The sequence below is a fragment of the Anastrepha ludens genome, chromosome 5 (genome assembly GCF_028408465.1).
Source record: "Anastrepha ludens isolate Willacy chromosome 5, idAnaLude1.1, whole genome shotgun sequence".
Taxonomy (NCBI): Eukaryota; Metazoa; Arthropoda; class Insecta; order Diptera; family Tephritidae; genus Anastrepha; species Anastrepha ludens.
The window spans coordinates 76,146,599-76,168,944 of NC_071501.1; the positions used below are offsets into that span (position 1 = coordinate 76,146,599).

The 22,346-nt window shown below is 35.6% G+C and overlaps 2 protein-coding genes across 6 annotated transcripts in view; one reads left to right on the forward strand and one right to left on the reverse strand.

Annotated features, from left to right (window-relative positions):
* LOC128864565 (uncharacterized) overlaps positions 1-19,223 on the reverse strand; it is a 71,383-nt gene extending 52,160 nt beyond the window's left edge. The window contains exon 1 of the mRNA XM_054104290.1: positions 19,160-19,223. The gene's annotated coding sequence lies outside the window, so the exon portion shown is untranslated. The remainder of the gene's footprint in view (positions 1-19,159) is intronic.
* LOC128864563 (protein eyes shut) overlaps positions 1-22,346 on the forward strand; it is a 307,203-nt gene that overhangs the window by 35,561 nt on the left and 249,296 nt on the right. The gene's annotated exons all lie outside the window — the stretch shown is intronic.

Consider the following 22,346-nt stretch of genomic DNA (forward strand, 5'->3'; position numbering starts at 1 on the left):
GGTAGGAGTTTTTTTAAAAATAACTGCAAATTAGTATTTTTGTTTTTAACTTTAGCGACCATTAGCGTTAATTGCAGCATTTTACTGCATATGCAGGGTTGAGCAATTAAGAACATTATTCTGCCTATGCCTACAAATATATATTTTATTAAAGGATTTTGCTTTTACATTAATGTAGCACTTAAAGCCAACCAAAATCAGATAAATATAAAGGGTGAAAGAAAAGATGCACGAGATTTGCGAAAAAAGCAACACAACAAGCAGTAAAACTAAATGCGCCCAAGTAGTAATAAATTGTTTATTTTAAGATTTTTTCTTGCTTTGGGTTGCTTATTTCAGCTGGCATTGCTGCTGCTATGACTTTGACCGTTGGAGTTGCGGTCACTCAAAGGAGTATGCAACTTCTTTTACTTTTTCGGGCTTATTTTTATCAAATAACATCTCGGCTATTAAATGTTTAAGGTCGATTTGTTGGATAAGAGTTACTCCTGTAGGCGTTAGAATTTTAATGGCTCAATTCAAATTAAGCGCAAAAAATTTATTACGGAATTTACTACTCTTAGTTCTAGGAAAGCATTTTGCACTTTTGCGCATTTTTTTATAGTTTTTATATACATAAAAACCAGCATCTCAAAAAGCTACTCGTTTGCTTTAACTTTTTGATACAAGATAAAGGAAATTAAGAAATTTTGGGAAAACGAAATTGTCTTAACTACATTCGAAAACCATTATATGCGAAACTGCTCTGAATATTTAATATATGTATGTATATGTGCATATGTATGCACTTTTATTTATGTAAAGTTATTTCTAAAATACATATTATATAATAAAAAGTTATAAAAAAGTAACAAAATATGATATTATTAACCTATGTCTGATTTATAATTCCCGATCGCCTAACCGCTTCATATGGAATCGCAGTTTTGACGTATGTAAAAAATAGGGTGGCGCAGGTAAAATGTATCCATCAGTTCTTATATAGAACATGGCCTGACACATGAATTCCTGCTGATTGGCATCTAAGTAATAGTGACCTTTTAGAAATCAACTGTTTTTCTGTTGCCTACTTTATGCAAGTTGTGCAGTTCCCTATTGTAGGCAAAAGGTCTTATAACCCTTTTGGCTCCACGGAATTCTTGTGTGCTAATCAAGGGATCTACAGTTTCAAGCCGACTCCGAAGAGCAAATGGTTTTTATAAAAAGCTTTTTCATGGCAAAAACAATCTCGGAGACATTACCCGCTGAGGGGCAACGGCTATTAGAAAAAACTTGTTCTATCATTTTGCTTTTTCATGCACAGAGGTTCGATCCCACACATTCCCGAATAATAGTCTCATACCAACCAGTTCGGCTACATGCATTATTTAGAATATAAAATCTATATCGCTATTCACATCACGTGCATATGAAATTTTTCCAGCACAACTTTTACTATCGCACGATGCCCATATAACATCGATAAAATCAATATGTCACCGCGCCCGATTACACACTACGAGGCATTTCTCGAGTGCTACTTTTTTAGCATCTAACTTAAGCCGTCAACCTAGCTAAGCTGCTACTCAAGCACAAGTAAATTAATCAGCGGCTACTAATCGATTCCACCACTTCCCTCTTACATTTTTTTCCACTGACATTCTTGCATCACTTTCACCACTGAGTGAACACAAGAACTTATAGAGATTTGTTGTTTTCTTTGGTGCAGTGAAGACTTGGTAAGTGACGTGTGAGTGTGAAAAATAGTTTATTCTAAGTAGTAGCAAGAAGTAAAAGTGTCGAAGAATGACAAAGATAGAACAAAATTTCGTAAGTAGAGCAAAAAGGAAAGCTAAAAAAAGAGGAAAAAGAATTGGGTTATGCTAGACAACGAAAAAATTACAACAAATGAGCATTAAAAATCAATGGACTTTATTAGATTAAGACAAAATGAGTTGGTAAGCAGTTATAAGCACAGACAAATTGTATTTATGTAAATAAAGGGTTTTTCAATAAGGTTGTTGGAGCTTTTATATTTTATTATTCCTTTATATAGTAATTTATTTATATTAATTACAACTAAATTAAAATTAATCAAGGGGACAGATACCTGTAAACGGCCATATTTTCCCTGATTTTCAATAAAATTATTTAAAATGAAGAAGTCAATATCTTTTTTTAAAAATTGGCATATAGTTTATTTATACAGTAAAATAATATAAAGTTTTTTTTTTAATTTTAATCATTTAAAATGGCGGATGTATACTCAATTCTTCCAGGAAGGTCGCAGCGGGCTTCGCAATCGGCAGGCATTGTAGCATCGGCGTCAGTGACCTGAATACAAAGGACCAAACATTTTTTTGTTCACTAATGTCGTAATCTCTATAGGAATTTAAAAAAAATGGGGGAAAAAAATTCGCGGAATAAAACGCTTAAAAAAATGAATTGTGGGACAACAAGTCATGGTTCTTGCATCACGATAATGCACCAGCTCACACATCACGTCTTGTTCGCGATTATTTGAACAAAAATAATGTTAATATCGTTCCGTAAACACCGTATTCGCCTAATATGGCTCCATGTGACCTTTTCCTGTTTCCCAAGGTCAAGTTGCCGCTCCGTGGAAAACATTTTGAGACAATTGAAGTCATAAAAGAGAATTCGAAGAACACACTCGAGCTTGACTTGTTTACAGTAGCACAGAAAACAAATTATGTGACATATCACGCTGAAATTTGCCATGTAAGCTTATAACAGTCCTAGCAAAAAATAAAAAATTTATTTTTGCCATATGTCATCCGCGGACCGTTTTATTGATACCGTCTCGTTTATATTTGAGTAGAAGGTACCTAGGTGATTCCGGGTAATAAAACCTTACTATAGAGATACATTTGGTGCTTGTGTGAATTGGTATCGCCCCAAATTGGACAATTTTGCTCAGCGCAATCAACGACAGCGCAGCGTTGTCTATCATCGTCTGGCCTAAAACTCTGAGTCAATTAGATTTTATATGGCAGCACATCCAAGTTCCAATGCGGTATTTGCTTATTTAAAGACTCAAAAAGTTCTTCAAAATTTCAGGGAAATTAAAGGACTTCTAAGAATGAAATTGGAGAAATCTTTTCTGAGCATTGTAGTGGATCTCTTTTTGCCTATAAGATAAGTTCCTATTGCCCGATAAGATGTTGGCCCTTTTAGGTTCGTCAGTATACTCTCATTTACGGCAGCGAAGTACATTAACATATAATATCTAATACTATATACGAGCTGGCCAATTCACTGCGTAAATTTGGGCAAAGCTGTTGATAATTGACTTTTTTAATTGAGACATTCTAAATCCAATGGCAACCGCCGAGATTGACACCAATTTTCAAAATGGTATTAGTTGAAAAGTTTCCTTGGAGAGCTGAGAGTTCTACATCATATACCATATTTTGAAATTGAAAGCCGTGAAGGCCTCACTTCTACCACTTATGTTGGAACATACTGTCTTTGGCTTTATATAAAGGCGGCATCACCTTTGCCATATTAAGAGACCTGATTGAAGTCAAAATAAGTTTCTTCGTTAGCTCTCAGACGACTTACTTTTGTTGATCCGTTTCCTTCGTACGTTGCTAGACGTATTTTAATAAATTTGAAAATAGGAAAAGTATTCTAAGATAAAGCAGAGTGTATTTTTGATATAATCAGTGGCACAGTTAAATATTATCTTCTTTTCATTGTCATCATCATCAATTCCTAATCCCAAGTTGGGGCATACGGCCACTCCTCTCCTTTTAGAGCCCATTTATTATTCAATTTCACAAAAACCCAGCGGAGTAATGATTTATTTCTGGAGTGAGATGAAACAATTTATGCCTCTTATGCTCTAATCAATAAAACATTGACGGAATTTAATAAAATTCAGATCCTTCGGTTTATTCTCTTGGATTATTCGTCCTCTAAGAAAAATTTCAAATTGGCATTGAATGAATTATACCATTAAGCCTAAACTATTAGCCTTAAGTATTTTGTTTTAGTCTATAGAAATCATGCATTTCGAGAAAAAGAAGCCTTAAGCAAACAGCGAAAATAACAATTTTCTTTATGAAACTATAACTTAATCTTCTATAAATCAATCGAGATTTATTTATGGGTATTTGGATATTTATAAAAAATTAACAAATAAATTTTAATATAAATTTTAGGTTTTTAATCTGAAAATTTTAAATTTTAATAAAATAAAATAATAAAATTTTTGAATTTTGAATTATTATTATTGTTTTTTTAGAAAACTTTTCTGGTATGCGGGGTTATAGCTCATACAATTTTTGTATAATAAAGAGCGATTTTGAGATGGCTAAAAATTCAGCTTGTTTTTAGATAATTTTTTTTTCTTGTGGTTATAAAATATATTTCCTTTCTCGTACCAAAAAGCATTATGTAAATACGCTGTGAATGTGCGCTTGGAAATTTAATTTAATTAATTAAGTCTATGGTTACAAAACCATACATGTTAGAGGTAAAAAAAAAAGTATTCCAAGGTAACACTTAAATATAAAACTTCAGATTAATTTTATTCCAGAAAGAGATCTATGAAGGGCGAAATTTGAATGGAGAATAGTAAAAGTTCTACTAAGTTCATTAAGAGACCTAGTAAATAATAATAACAGTAAAAATCTAGTAAATGGTGAGTGATCTAAATAATTTAATTTAATTTAATTTGATTATTTTTTTTCTTTTTTTCTAATTTGTTAGCATTGCAGAAATGTGTATTAAAGTACTTATGAGCCACGTTACCACATGCCCATAAATTTCCTAAAAATTCTAATTAGAAAGTTTAAAATTTAGACGGAACTTTTTTGATTTATTCTAAATTTCGGATAAGGTTTGAAAATTTTATTTGTATAATTTTGGTCAAAGCTTTAACATATTTTTTTTTTCAAAAGTAACAAAAAAATTTGACAAAAGAGCTGGTATAAATAAACATATATTAGCAGGACCGAAATAGAGTTGCCTAGAATTGCATTTGTTTGTAAAATAGTGAGTTAAACCAGATATGTTAGGTATAACCATACTCGCTAGCGGCAAATCCTCCTCGATAACGTTGTTGCTGCTTTCACATGCAAATTTATCGTCAAGTGAGCCCAACAGAGAGATCGCGAGCAGAGAAGTGGCGAATAGAAGAGGCTAAAGTAAGCTGAAAATCGTATAATAATTTTAATTTTTATACCTGTAATAGCTAACAACACCTTTTTTATACATTTAACAACAGGATGAAAATTTCGAGCATCCTTTTCGAAATACCCTTAAGCTATTTCCTTTTTATGTATAAATAACTAACTGCCGAACTTTTGGCTACGGAAATATGGTGGCTACCAACGGCTGCTCTGCTTCCTATGTTGACTAGGTAGTTGGGCGTTGAGTTGTTGTATTGGGAGGCATATAATAACCGTTACATACATAGCTATGCTACAAACTGAGATATAAAAGTCCACAACATCTTCCGCTAGCACACTTTTGTCTGTGAATTATAGCAGAAAATCATGCCTAACCACAATAACGATGAGGCATAACAACAACAAAAGCAACAGTAGCAAGCAACGACGGGAATCAGGACAAACGACTATTTACGTGTAAGAATGGAAGTGAATAGAGCAAATATTCGCCTAAAGCAAGAGTGTGAAAGAGATAGAGAGAGAAATAAAGAGTAAGGAGCACAAATTTTACATAGCAACATTGATTACACAAACTGTTAACTACATGTTTCGCATTTAACAACTGGAAGAAGTAGTAAAAGCCAACATAGTTTTCTTGTGTAAGACAGTATACAGAGCATATTTGACTTTGGAAGGAGACAATAATCACATGCACAAGCGCATGAAGGGATTTGGTTATGCAAATATACACCCACACGCACACAGACCATTCACATATATATGTATGTACAAGTGTAGTCATATTGCCCATTATGTAGTACAAAATTCATATCGCCACATTGAAGCCAAGTAGCGAAACGAACTTATTATTAAATAAACAAACATAGCATACTCACAGGCGCAAGCGCACGTAGATGCAAACAAATAAATGCCAAGTCAACAGCAAATGAAATTACAATTGCCGATAGTAGCAAAAGTCAACAAGACAAAGTTGAACACACAGACACACACAAACATATGCACATTCATATTTCCCTAATAATATACGCATACATACATATATATACATGTATATATATATAATTATAATATTTAGTATATATATGTAGGTATTCCATATCGATATATTTGCATGCACAAATGCACAAAGATAGCAACAGCAAAAACCCCACCACAACCACATGTAACCGTACCACAAGGTACCACTTCTCTACTCGGCTTCGTCGTGGCTCAGTTGCGAAATTCATTCACACACTCACGCACACACATATATATATTCACATACAATGCTTTGCACTTGTAAAACGCTTTGGTGCGAAAAAGTGAAAATGGAGCAGATTTAGCGTGCTTCTAGCTGCTGCTTAACGTACACACACACATATACATACACGAACGCACGCACACCCATAAACGAGCTGCATGCTGAGCTGCTTTTGGAGTCAATGTTTACTGCCTGAGAAACCATTAAATCAGTGCACACATGAAAACTTTTGACTCGTCTGGTGTTTTGCTGTTTCGTTGCAAAATTTACTTGCAAAATCAATGTGCGAAGATTGCAGCTGCGACTCAATATACTCGAATAGTTTTATTAGGGTTTAGTTGCAACTATGTGCGAGTATGAAGTACTCGTAGTTAGATATATTTTACAAATTGGTGCTTATTTACAGGGTGAAAACTTTACACTTTTCTAGTACGTTACACTATTCTAGTAAGAGAATAAATATATTGAGCTACTGCTTAGAGTGGTTGTAGTTAAATAATTTCTGAATCGAAGAAAACGAAGTCGAAGAAATGCTACTCAAATATTCTTGCATCCGCTATGCTCAAGGGATTTTAAACTCATTATATTTCAGTTGCTGTGAATTTGCTTACTAAATTTGTTTCTTCTAATTTTATTTCAAAAAAATAATGCTGATCCTGAGGACATCTACCAAAATTAGACACCTTTCTAAGCCTCGCGCAATTAGTTTTTTGTCAAGGCTTTGATAAAATAAATTTTTCTACACTGAAAAATCCCTACTCATGGATACGCAGGTTGCTTTGTAACAGAGTTGCTTTTTCAACACTACGTACGATGATCTGAAATTCGATATTTTTATCGAAAAGTCTGGTATTTTTTAGTATGAACTCACATATAACATTTTCACTTATGAGTTTTATTTGTCCCCTTTTAAAAATTCATTTCACTAAAAATATTGAATTGGCTCGATGATTTATAACGAACTTCGACGTGGATTTTCGAGGTAGGAGGGCATTGATCAACTTACTTCGACTTTTGGCATTAAAGCAGCACACTTAGGCCACTGTGAAACGGTGGTCCGAGGGTCGTTTGAAAGTCCGTAAGATGACACTTCTAGCCCACATCGAGGTTATATTTAGTTAGTAGCATCTTTTCGAAGAATACACATCAAGTTTCAGCTAGGTAGATGTATTTCTACCAGGTTGGCGTTATTCCATATATTTTCATTCGACTGATCAGTCGGGCTTACCAGTCATTGAAAGAGGTCTTGAAACCTCACTTAAAGTTGCCTTCTTAATCGCCATGACTAAAATATGGTAAAGAAAGGAATTTTGAACTACGCTTACTGGGTTACCGCTCGGGATGCTGCCTGACGCCTGTCGATGCGATAAGAATGAAGACCGAGCTTATAGGTATATTGGGTATATTGCAGCGGGTGTCGGTGACATTTTTGTCATATTACTACTAAATAATTTTCACACCAGAAGAGCTATTGATGAACTCGAAAAAAGGATAACAGTTCAAACGCTTGTTTATCGTCTTTCGTGTAGGTGTCATCTAACCGTTTAAATTCACATATCAGACTGGTATATGATTTGGGCAGAGCAGAGTAAATGCGAGTGAATGCGAGTGCTATCAGTTATAGAATGGTATTAATCTCCAAACTTTTAACATGACTTTCTCTTCGGTTAGAGGATTACATGAATGCGAAACGCTTCACATGTAGCGAAAATTCAATTGTGAGAAGATTAGAGCCTTGCGGATAGGATCAGAAAATGCCAGGATTTTTCGGTTTTTAAATTTGGTTTACATAACGATTATACTACAGCAGAAATGAATCGAGATATATAACAGGTGGCGCTAAAGTAATCCTCCTATCAGAAAATGCTATAAATTTTGCGATTGGCCCCTAATGTCAGTTCTGTTTTGACATTTGTGTAGTAACGTTAATAAACAATGTTACGCTACGCTGCTCCAGAACGCGGAATATTGCTGACTATTTATTTGACCAATAATCGGTCGGTGACTTTGGCACAACGTGAATTTCGTCGCAGATTTCCTCGCCGTCCAACGCCTACTGGTGAAACACTGCGACGTTTAGCCACTCGCCTCGAAGAGACTGGCACAACACGAGATGCTGCCAGGCGTGGCAGACTCCGGAGTAGCCGTTCTGCAGAAAATATTGCTGCTGTGGCCGAGGATGTCATGGAAGAGCCGTCGGCATCGACCAGATGACGTGTCACGCAAATGGGTATCAGTCGACGGTCTTTACAGCGAATTTTGGGACAAGATTTGAAGATGTTTCCGTACAAAGTCCAGACGGTGCATCAGCTGTTAGCTGCTGACCGCCAATCGCGTCTACCATACGCTCAAGCTATCCTTAATCACCACCAAGAGGAAGATGATTTTTCATCAAAAATAATCATGGGTGATGAGGCTCATTTCCATCTTAGCGGATACGTAAATAAGCAAAATTTACTCTTCTGGGGCACTGAAAATCCGCGTGTAACCCACGAAGAGACATTACACCCGCTCAAAGTCACTGCATGGCGTGCTGTTTTCGCTGGAGGAGTCATCGGACCTTTTTTCTTCGAAGACGTCGCGGGCCAAACGGTTACTGTGAATGGTGAGCGCTACAGAGCAATGATCAACGAGTTCTTTTTGCCGCAACTTGATGAATTGGGATTGGAAAACATGTGGTTCCAACAGGACGGTGCAATGGCACACACTGCTCGTGCCACAACCGATATGCTGAAGGATGCATTTCCCGGGCGCCTAATCTCCCGTTTTGGCGATTTGCACTGGCCAGCAAGATCGCCTGATTTGACCGCTCCAGACTTCTTTTTGTGGGGCTTTTTGAAGTCGCGGGTTTATGTCAACAAGACTTAGACTCTTGCAGCTCTTAAAGACAGTATCCGTCAAGAATGTGAGGACCTATCGCCGGAAGTTTTGGCCAAAGTGATGGAAAATGCCATAAAAAGGGCTCAAATGGCAATCAACTGTGTCGCCGGCCATTTACATGACATCATATTCTCGTCTTGATGTAAAAAAAAAATTAAAAGACCAAATAAAAATAATCCACAAGAAGAATCAAAGTTTTTCATTTTTTTTTTTAAATTACAGCCAAAAAACATTGCAAGATTACTTTTGCGCCACCTGTTATATGTATATAATTAAGTAAATATGTAAATACAGTGGCGAGCGTACCATCGCAATTTTTGTAATATTTACATTACTTTTATAGCTAATTTTTATATATTTTTGATTTTTAATATTTTCCATTCAATCAAACCTTCAAACTCTATAAAAGGATTAGAAAAATTTTAGCAAATTTTCACCCAAATTTTTAATATTTTAATATGAATTTTTAGAAAAATATCGAATTTGCTCATTCAATTTTGGCGGATAATATTATATTATTTTAAAGAGTTTTTTTGCTGGCTGCTCTTGCGGTTTTACTTATACACCAAGTGCAATTTATAAAAACTGGAGTTTATGCTTTTTTCTTCCAAAAGAAAATCATTTGTACTCGCAAAAAAATTAATGATTGAAAATAAACGGAATTATTTAGACGCACAAAACTTGTAGATAATTTTCTACAATTCAATGAATCCATATTATTTCTATACATTCAGATTACAAAGTTAAAAATATAATTCCAAATTTGTTGAATTTTTCTAAACTTTGTGTAAAGTTCGAAAGAATGATAAAAATATTAAAAAAAAAATAACTAAAAAAATTCTTACTAGAAAATTATTATTAATATACTAACAAAAAAATCACCGCGCACTCAGTTAGACTCGCCACTGCACTGTAGGTATGTACCGAAAAGCTTAACATAAAATAAGAATAAACTAAGAGTGTGACTTTGCCCGTCCATCTGTCCATGTGCATGCTAACTCGAGCAAGAATTACTATATTTTAATGAAACTGAGTAGGTGTATACTTACTACACACCTTGTTCAAGAGAAGTTTTCATTGAAAGTTGAAAAATCGATCGATAACCACGCCAAAATCCCATACAAAGCAAGCAAATATTGCCTAAGCTCGGAACGAACCAAGCTTTATATACCCGTGCATATTTTAATAAAAGGTAATATGGGCTTTAGTGGTTATTCTCACTGGACATTGTTTGTTAAGTATCCATATTGTGAGTCCTTTCTACCGAAGCTGTCTGGAGGATGTAGTTGAATCATATCAGGCAGGCTTTCAGCAGCCTGTGAAGAATTGCTGATTTATATACGTCGTAATTTATAGATTTTGGAAACGTTGGAATCGGAAGGATTAATTAGTAGCGATAGTGCATCATGACCGTAAAAATTCTGATGCCCTTGTCTATCTAGCCCAGGGCAAAAGGCTAATAAGTGCAGGCTACTGACTGCAGTATTATAAAATGGGCACTGACTTCATTGCCTACCTTGTAATAGATATGCATTAGTGATTGCACTGTGACCAATGCGTAGGCGAGTGTAGGGCGTAGTAGAGTTACATGAGAGGGATGATAGATAACTTTGGTTTAGTACGATGAGGATTAACCCTGGAATAGTGATGGCTATAGTGAGCCCAGTCAGCTACTAGTTCGGTTTGCTTCTGCTGAGCAGCCATTTAAACTAACCTAATCCAATATGAATTGGTTGATAACTTTTGAAATTAAATACACTCTAGAACAATTCATCTTTTTTTTAAGAATTTTTTCTTTTTCGCCCGAACCCAAATCAAATTTTAACAAATTATAAAATTTGGGCCGGACCGAATTTGGCAAGTCCTTATTGCTAAATTATTATATTCAATGTTAAATATCAAATTTCGGTAGCGTAACGGGTAGGTGCGAGACCATCATTCGGTAGTACCCGGGTTCGGTAATAAACGGTTTAATATCCCGTCAAATGATGGAAAATAAGTTTTTCACCAAAAGCTAGACAAAATATTTTCTAACAGCGACTGCACCTTGGCAGTCAATGGCAAACCTCCGAGAGTACATTCTGTCAAAAAAGTACCGGAAAATTTATTTTGTCGCCTTCAAAATAGGCTCCATTTGAAGCAATACACATATGCCAACGATTAGTCCAGTCATCAAAGCACCTTCTAAACGCGTTTGAAGAGATACTCTTCAACTCCTTCAGCGAATTCTCCTTAATGGCCTCTGTCGACTCAAAGCGGTGTCCGCGGAGTGGCAATTTAAGATTTGGGAAAAGAAAAAAGTCACAGGGGGCTAAATCTGGTGAGCACGGTGGTTGTTCGCTGATTTTTGTCGAGTTTTTGGTCAAAAAAGTTTTCACAATATGAGCCTTGTGAGAAGGTGCATTATTATAGTGCAAAATCCATGAGTTCTCTTTCCACAAATTAGGCCGTTTCCTACGCACATTTTCTCATCGCATAACTTCCAAATAATATTCTTTATTTACCGTAGAACCATTTGAAACGAATTCCAAGATTCCGACTACACAACACCATGATAATCAAAGAAAACTATTGTAGTAACATGACTTTCTCTTTTGGACCTACTTTGGCGTGGTTTTTTGGGTTTCGGCTCATATGGATAGCCCCATTCAGCCGCCTGTTGACTGGTTTGCATCTCAAACTCATATACCCACGTCTCACCACCTGTTATGACGCGCTGGACAAACATTGGGTCCGAGTTCCCTCGCTCAAGCATGTCTTCAGCCATTTTCTTCCGATGAATTTTTTGAAAAACAGGCACGCGTCTCATGCCCAATTGATGATGTAAAATATTGCGAATTGATTGATGAGACACGCTAAGGTCACGAACTACATCCCCCTAACTTAAATGATGGATTTCCAGCACCATTTTCTGCATTTTGTCGACATTTTCATTCGTTAAAGACGTTGATGGGCGACCAGATCGGGGCAAATCTTCAACGACTTCTCGGTCCTCTACCAAAGCCTTATACCACTCGTAGACCCGTGTTTTTGATAAGGCACACTTGCCATGGGCTTTCTGCAACATTTTCTATGATTTGGCATGCGAAATCCCGTTCAAAACACAAAATTTAAGACAAATTGGTTGTTCGATATTTTTATCCATAGTGAAAACCGCAGAGTACACCTGCGGTTGACTGATATAATTAAATGCCAAAAACAAGCAAATTGACAGATCACGCTCAAACTCTGCGACACTATAGAGGACAGTGTATCAACATTCCAGCAAAAAATTTAGACATACATATATGTAAAGCGCGCTTTTTAAATGAGCAATTCTCGATATTTTTTTGACAGAATGTATTTGTGCCATGCAAAAACCCCTGATAAAAAAACTATCGGACGTTCGGAGGTGGCTCTTGGTTAATCAGTTCGTGGAAGAATATCCACAAATAGAAGGATGAACTCTGTCAAACACTCTAGAAAGGGCTTAAGGTCCAACTACCTTGTATGTACAAGTATATAAAAGTCAAATATGCGAAATTTTCTTAAAAATCTAGAATTTATGCATTTTTTCACAGCTTATAGAACTTTTTTTATAAGCGAGTGTGATAATTTTTAGTAAGGTCGAAAAAAATGGTCTCATTATATTATGTTACACTTCTTTGAGCATCCGCAGTCATCTTTTTTTTAAATATTTCAAATGTACCAAAGCAACATTTCTACAATTTTATTATAATAGGGCTGAGTAAAAATATCAATAAATCAAAAATCTGTTTATGCATGAATACTCATTTCATTTGCTTCACTTTTGAATTATTTTCATTTATTCTAATATCGCTTTTCGAACTTTTGCCCAAATCAGTTCGAAGTAAAGAAACACAACTTCAGTTTGCTGAATTTAAAATTATGAATCTTATTACCATACATCCAATTTCTGGCAAAAATAATATTTGGATTTAGCATTGCTGCAAACACAGCCACACACACACACACATATTTGCACACTGTTACGCTTCAAGGAGCAAAACAAATAAATCAAAAACACTTTGCTAAAAGTTTTCCAAACACCTACTTCTTCTTCTTCTACAACTTAATTGTTCAGCATTTGCTTACTTTGCGACGACTTTGCGTTTCGTTGCAAACGCTGCACTTACTGCACTTTTGACTACCCACTTCTCACTCACTTTTCCTATTCAAACTCGATGAAGAACGGCAATTTGCCACTGAAATAACAGCAGATAGTGCCAAGTAATGGGAACATATGCTGCTATGTGTGAGTGTAGACAAACACATGCAAACGTATTTGTGTGTGTGACTGTGGTCTATGGAATTTTTTTTCTTTTGGCGCATTTTTTTTTTTGGAGAATTCTTTTGGTTTTTGGAGAATACTTGAGTTTTACAAAAAGCACAAAAGTGTGGCATATCTTAACTTAACTCAAGCTGCCTGGCTGGCTGGCTTTCTCGTATTTACTTATACAAGCACAGCGGTGTGAGTGATTTTCAAGCACCACACGACATGAATGTGTGCATTCACGTACGATGCGAAATGAAACCACAAGCGAGTAATGCCAAATTAATATGCAAATTTGTCAGAGTGAATCCATGCGGAGCGAAGCTGACTTCCGGTTCGCCTGTCTGGCTGTTAGCTGCTGGCTGCGCTCGGCTGACTATCAGTTCTATCATTTGCGTGCATACCAACCTACATATGTAAGTCATTAATCAAATGCCGCTGCCACACATTCACAAATTTAGTACTGCTATACGTACACATTTACAATTGCAACACTTTGCTGCAACGCACTTTGGTTGCAAGTGAAATGAACTGAATTCATCAACGTCACACTAAGTTCGCAATGCGCCTTCATACCCGCCATATTTGTCATTCATTTGGGCTTCATGCTGGCTGGCTGGCTGGCTGGCCGGCTGGAATCTTTGGCATCTTCCATGTGGCAGCCATAACTGTCGAGCTGACAGACAACAGCATACTCGTATGTGATATTTGTTACACTCGCAATAAGCGGAAAGTAGTTGGTTGCCGCAAGCTGTATCGCCCGCTGGCATTACAAGCTGTTTTGAGTTTTTTTTTGTGCTTTTGTCTCCCGTTTGACTCTTTCTAACCCACTGACTGCACTTCAACGTTGACGTCCGACTTTTTCGATATTGACTGCTTGAAGCGGACTGTTAAATTTATTGCCACAAACTTGCGCATTCGCATGGTTTTCAGTCGAACAGCTGTATGCGTATTTGGTACTCTGTAGGGAAAAGCTGAACTAGTGAAATAAACTTCAACTTTAAACTTGCATGTAGTACAATTTCGCCAAGTAGGAACCATTAGCGACATCTGTCTTCAGAGTGCCACAATTGTGCTGTAGCATTTCCCGTTGAATACGGCGTCTGACGCGATAAGTGCTAGTTCGAGTTAGGCTGGAAGCTAATCCGATTTTTTTAATTATAAAATTGAGCTTGCGTTGCAATTTGCTTTTACAATCAGCAAACCCCTGTCTGAATCTTTTTCAAACAAAATCAATGTTGACTTCAGATACAGTTTTCTAGGTATTTGGCGGAAAAAGATTGCGTGTAGAAACATACCTGTAAGCCGTAGTAGTAAAAATTCAATTTTTTTATTTTTTTCTTAACTATTTTTTCGTTTTTTTTCCTTAGAGCAAATCTTTCCGTTTGCCTCTATCAAATTAAATAGGTTTCTTCAACTCAATATGCAATTTCAAAAGGGAACATCTCGCATATTTCGATAAATACGTTTTTCGATAACAGTGTGTTCTAGATGCCTCCCTGTATACATATATTACGACTGCAAAGAACATCACTGGTATCTTAGGAAAAAAATATGACAATCCATCTATATTTTCCAGTGCGCAGCCACTATAAATGATATTGTGATAGAAATTTTTAGTCGTTAGGAGAAAAAGTAGACATGAAGATGGTGCTTACACACCTATACTCGATCTTATCTTTTCATCAATATCTCAAGAACGATAAGATCTTGTATGTAGTCCCCACAGCGTTATAGAAGAAAGAAAACTTTAACGTTAAAAAACCAAATACAGAAGACATCATTGATCTCCAGACATGGACTCAACTAAATTTTAAAGCTAAGACTTTATCAGTAGCAAGGTACAGAAAATATGTGTCTAGCAATCAGAAAGACAAATTTCATGCACCGCGGTGCACAAAGCAAAAGGATTTCCGATTCTGGCCAAGATCAGGCCCTTAACCGGCTCTCAGCAAATTAGAATCAGCTGATGAGGAGGCGCAACTGGGGTCATGAAGGATACGATAGAATAAGAGATTTTGCCCTCCAAATTTGCTGTGTTGTCGCGCTTCGAAAAAAAAAAAATAATAATAAAAAAGGAGAACTACTTGCTTGTGAGGAGGAAGAGTAGGTGAAATCAATAGAAACTACCGAACATAAGAGATTATTCGCACACGCACACTTTCTTGCCACCGCGTATTCCGCAAACAAACTGCATTTGAAGACTTTATATTCATTTGAGATTTAAAAATTTAACACGCGGCCCTTCATTCACATTAGTTGTTTAGTTTAAATGTCATAAATCACAATAATATCAAGCCTTTCACTAAATGCATTTCATTTGAATTTCGCAAAAATGTAATTTTTCTTCTTTTTGTTTGGTTTGTTTATTTGTTTTGCAATATTGTGGTACATGACGTCAACCTTCTCAAATCGCGATCACAATTTGTCTTGTTAGCACCCGAAGTTACTGTTTTTTACCATAGCTGAAGGCCAAACTTGATAATCTATTATCCTTGGTGGTGCGTTCGCTATATAGAGGGCAAAAAATTATCAAAAACCAACCAGAATTTTGAGCAACTTCAATTTAATTTAATGATCTATCAGCTACAAAATTAAAAACTAAAAAAAAATTCTTTAAAGAATATATTAGGCGTGGAACAGTATTTTTCAGTGCTTATAGAAAATTATTGCAGAAATGTTTAGAGTTATTGGAGGATCTTTCAAATAAGTGTATTGAAATTAATGGGAACTACAATAACTAAAGATAAAAATTAATTTCGTTTCAAAATTCAAAGGGTGAAACTCCTTTTGATGGTTTACTTTTCAACTTAATTGTATTTAAAAATCGCAAGCAGGACATCAGCAGGAGTTGAGTTATGAAATTTTGGCTTAATTTTGCACAAAAAATTGTTGGGAAAAATTATTTTCTAAAAAATGTTCTCCCATTTTCTTTACTCATTTCTTTACATACAACCGTATGTATGTCACGATAATTCAATCGCTTTGTAAAAAAATTAAAAATGTTAAAAAGAACCCAGGATATTTCACTTAAAATAATCTTTATTAAAATTTTCAACATTAAATAAATCTCAAAATTATAAAATGTTTTTCAAAAGTCTGGAAATAAACTAATTTTCAAAAGAAGTCCTTGCATCTGCGGGGCTCTTAGGACTACAGTACTAGTATGTTTAACCTATCACCAATAAAGCAATTCGACAAGCAAACAGCTGCCAAGGTAGCTCTCAGATTAAGAGAAATCGGTCTACTCAGTACGAACCAGAGAGGGCACTCTTCAATTTTAGAAAAATTCCCCAGCATTCCTGGTACAACGGATTTCTGTAAGACCAAGGATATCAACTTAAATAAATCCTTCGTCACAGTATTTCCTTCCAAAGAGGAATGAGATAACGGGCTTATTGTTAAAGAAAATGATATAAACATCTATACAGATGGCTCAAAACTAGACAACAGACTAGGTGGAGGGGTTTACTTCGATAAGCTCGGAGTTAGCCAATCATTTCGTCTACCTCATCATTGCAGTATATTTCAGGCGGAAGTCACTGCAATAAAAGAGGGACTTACGGTAATAAAAACAAGAGTATTATTCACAAATGAAGCCTTCATATACTCGGACAGTCAAGCAGCAATAAAAGAAGCGCTAGAATCTAAAACACACTCGTCAAAAACAGTCACAGAATGTTTTCAACTTTTAAATGACGTATCTAAATACTACAAGGTTCACCTTATTTGGATGCCAGGTCACAAGAAAGGAACAACTCTTGATCTCCAAGTGGATAAGACGCTGAAACCTAAGCCTACAACCACTTGTAAACTACTTATAGATAGGGAAACCATTAGCAAAGTAAATACAAGTTGGCAAAACCTCACTGCATGTGAACTAAGCGGACAGACATCGCCGAAACGTAACAGCGGTCGATCAAAAGGCTTGCTAAGATTTAACAGAGAAGTTATAAGAAACATGATAGGGGTATTAACTGGTCATTGTTTAATAGGCAGCGACGCTAGAAGGTTAGAACTCCCGTACTTCCATTTCTGTAGAAGCTGTCTTAACACAGAAGAAGAGGAAATAGTCAGACACCTTTTATGTGAGTGCCATATGGACGATCCGCACTCCGCGGGCATAGCGCATCTAAAACTAACGAAGCTTTGCTCGTTTATTAAAGCTACGGGATGGTTTGAAAAGGAACCCATGGTGTAAGGATAAATAACTTAATGGAGCAAATAAAAAACAGTAAAAGTATTTTTTACTGTAAATTTTCACCTCAACAACGAGCATAAACTTCATTTTGTTTGATCGATGAATAAGGAGATATCAGTCACTACAGGCATCTACTGAAAAACTAAAGGATTTCATTTTCTCCAAATTATTTTATAAAAGTAAATATGTAAATGTATGTTAAAAGCTGCAAAGCCAATCATCGGATTGCAATGCAACTTCGTCAACTTATTGCTTGCAATTACCGGAGGGATATAGGCTTAGTAAAATTAATTTAAAGCAAGTGGGCATGGCACAGCCCATACAAAACAATTTTTAGTATTACATATTTTCGGAACGATTCGTGTCTGAACAGAAAAATTTTTACAAGGACATAAAATATTAATGCATAAAAATTAAAAATTAAGAAAACAGAGAGGCATTGGTGAAGTATGGTAGGCATGACAGTCCCTATATAAACCAATTCTTTATGATTGCATAGCTTCCAAATCAGTTATGGTAGAGTAATGCGATTTGGCAAAGATGCATAATATATTAATGCCTTAATAAGTACGAAAAATGGGCAGTATTGATAAAGAAAGCGTGGCACCTCCTATACAAACCAATTTTTAAATATTGCATAATTTTGAAACCATTCAATATGAATGATACGGAAATTGGTAAAGGGAGCACGACCAACCAAAAGTAAGAACTTTAAAATATATGAGTATTCCAACAAATTTTAGTTTGGAACTGTACACTAATATTACCAGTTTTCCTATTATAAATGAAAAAAAAAAATATTTCAATAAAATTAGTTTTTCTGCAGCAGCAACGCGCCTGGTCATAGCTAGTTCACTCTAAATAATAGTGAATTTTCCTGCAGGCTGCTCTAGCAGCAATTGAAATGCATTCACACGCTCACTCACTCAAAATACTACTCTGACGGTTGTATTTCGTCTGTTTACACTTCCGTGAGTGCTTGAGTCTTGGATTGTCAAATAAATTATTTTAGGCTGCTACCGCTGTTGTTGACGCAGCGTGTTCGTACAAATGTATTTATTTTTTTAGTTTTATTTTTGCACAGCGACATGAAAAAATAACTGCTGAAATTTATTAAAATTGCTTTAGTGTTTAATGATGTTTTTTTTCATTCCGCATAATTTTTACAACCATAATTTGTCCTTTGTTCTATTTGCCCTGTTCGTGACGTTTACCTGCCTTTAATTTATTAAATGTTGAATTAAAGCCTTATGCCATTTTTTATGACCACAAAAGTTGCATTTAATTTGCACATATCAGCACTTTGAATTACTTACTGAATGCATATGAATTAAAATTAACTATAAATAGAGCAGCTACGTGCATACACACATTACTACGAATATATATGTATGTACACATATGCTTGTTAACTTATACATACATACCTAATTGGCGTTCCTTAGTTACGCAAAGTGTTTTTGTGAGCGGGAGAAAAATGCTAATTTGGCTGAAAGAGAGAAAAAAATTGTTCTGAATATAAATGGTAAAATTGTAATTTAATTCAAGCTCATCTCAATCGCTTGAAATGTGTTTAAATTTAGTAACAAAATATGAATTTAAGAATTTTCAATATTTGTGATATTTAGTGCAAATTCTTATACGAAACAATATCAGGTTTTGGTTCTAAAGACTACCCAGGAATGGCCTTAGCTTACAACTTTTTGTGCCATAGCTACATATATATACATATGTTGTTGTTGCAGTTTTTGTTGTTCACGTTCTTTTTTCATATTAAGTTCAAATAATTACAGTGGCATAATAATAAATAACAAAACAATCGACTTTAACATAACCCATGGGGTGAAAGTCTCTGGAGTTATTGCATTCCCCTCTTTTTCAGTTAGTACCAACCTTGAAAAGGCAGCGGTTAAAATTTCATGATATTCTATAAATTAGTTCGTGAGTTATTGTTCTAAGAGAGACGCTACCTTTGCTATTGCGAAGCAATGGCTTGAAAAGTGTTATGGGAACTCTCTCCACCAAAGACAACAATAAAACGATGGCTGTCTTTGCTGACTTCACACGTGGTTGTAGCGACACCGATGCACAGTGGTCCGGCGGCCGGACAAAATTAAATTTTGCAACATTTTTGAAATAAAAATTTGATAATGCAGATGTTTTCTTAAATATTCAAGGCAGATTTCCTGAAAATATTACTTAATTTAAAAAATTTTTTATTGTAGTTTCTTAACTTTAAACATGAAATTGTATGCAAATCGTACTTCATACAAGAGTTTCATTTTCATGTCTGCAAATAAATATTACCATTTGATTGTTAACCAAATATTGAAAAAAACAAAGATAATTGAATATATTAACGGAAACAGTAATAATTCTCTTAAGTTGTGGTACAAAATCCAATTTTTTTTTTTTGAAATTTCAAAATTTTTCGAAAATTTTTTTTTAAAGATCATTTTTTCGAGTGGTCCACACCAGTCCACTTGAAATCAACATGAGTGATGTAGCCACATATTTCAGCTATGATCTCAAACTGAAACCTGTTGCGCAAAGTTGCGCAAATTAAAAATAATGTAGCTTTTGTGCATTTACCCACAGGCAAAACGTTACATATGGCTTATGCAATTTTGTGTAAAAGACAGAAAACGACATCACAGACCCCATCAGCATTAAGAGACAACTAAAACAAAAAAAAAATTTTAAAATTTAAAATAAAAAAAAAATTTAAAATTAAAAAAAAAAAAAAAAAAAAACAAATTAAAAAAAAAAATTTTAAATAAAAAAAATCTAACAACAAAAAAAAAAATGCGGAGAGAATAACCTTACCGTAAACCTCCACGTGGTACTCTCTGGGGTCGTAAAAAATGTAAAAATGAACTCACCAGCTAATTACGGAAGTAAAAATGTATTTATAGTATTCAATGAATTTAAAATTTGCTATGACTAAGGTCAGATTCGTCATCACTGATCCTTAAAACCCCTAAATATATATTTTCAGCTTAATTAAATGAGTTTTTGAATTTTGTCCGCCAACGCCTTCTGGTAGGACCACTGTGCGATGATGCACAACGCAGTGGACGCCCAAATAAGGCGGTAATACCATAAAACATCAAAATAATCCACAAAATCGTTTTGAATGATCGAAAAGTGAAGTTGCGTGAGTTAGCTGACATCGTAAAGATATCAGAAGAACAAGTTGGCTTTATATTGCATGAGCATTTGACTATGAGAACGCTCTGATCAAAGTGGGTGCCGTGTTTGCTCACTGTTTGGTTCATCAAGACAGCGCACCCTGTCACAAGTCAATCAAAACATTGGCATGAACTGAACCTCGAATTGCTCCCACAATCACTGTATTCGCCAGACTTGGCTTCCAGTGACTACTGGCTGTACGCAGAACTGGCGCTGGATTCATTGCGTTGCTCTTGAGGTAAATTAATATACATTGATGAATAAAGCTAATTTTGAACAAAAAAAAACGTGCTTTCTTTGTTAGGCCCGGGAGAGTTTACGAGAATTCATTAAGAATAAGCTCTCTGTATTGGAGGCAGCTCGATAAGAATTTGTGCACAGCTTTATGATCACTACCGTTCAAAATCGAGTTTATATTTCAGAGATCCAATGCCTTTTCACCAAAATGCTCACAACGAAAATTTGTATAGACAAGACAGGTGTGGACTATTTTCTGGGACACCCAAGGCCTTGCATTTAGATTAAGAAGCCCTCTCCTTGCACGAAAGATCAAACTTATAGCATAAACAGGCAAGTCGTCACTGCAATAGTTCATGTTTTTAAGTGATAGACCAGGATACGAATCGTGAGATGCAGATTTTTTTGGCTGAGTATAGGTCCACCTTCCCTGGTTTTATGATCGTTGCATTGTTAGTTTGACCCTGTCCTTTTAGCGCGTACACTATTGCTCACTCTTCTGCCAATATATCGATAGGCGTCCCTGTATGTAAAATTATAGCTAGGCATACTTCTTTGCTTTCGCGTACTATGTAAATGTGAACACCTTTCAAAGGCAATCACATTTTATTCCTTATGAAAGATCAAATAATTCAGTACTGCATTTACGAATTTAATACCGAAAACTCACTCAAACCTGACCTTCTCCTCCACGTCGTTTTATCAAAGGAGCAATCAATGCGCGAACTTAGCGAATGCATACTCGAGCTTGCAATTACAGTCGGTGTACGCTTATGCACTTCGTACACACATACACACGCACACTTATAGTCAGTGTGACGCTGCGGTTACACTACTGATTCCACGGTTTCCAGTAAGCAAACATCGAAAACAAGAATTGACTCTATAAACTGGCAATTGATTGAAATTAAGTCGACTGTTGAATGTTGAAACATTCACGGCCACGCCTATTCAAGTGCCGAGTGAGATAGATAGCGCGATGGAAGGAGATGACAGCGTGGGGAAACACATTGCTTTTTTCGTTTTTTATTTTACATTTTTATTGCAAACTATTGATTGCGAGCGACCACTTGTAATTGATGCGCCTGTACGTCTGCTATGGTCGCAGGGGGCATAGAGACACCACACAAGCACAAAAATTCATGCACTATTGTGTGTGTGTATGTCACACTCACAATGCGCACA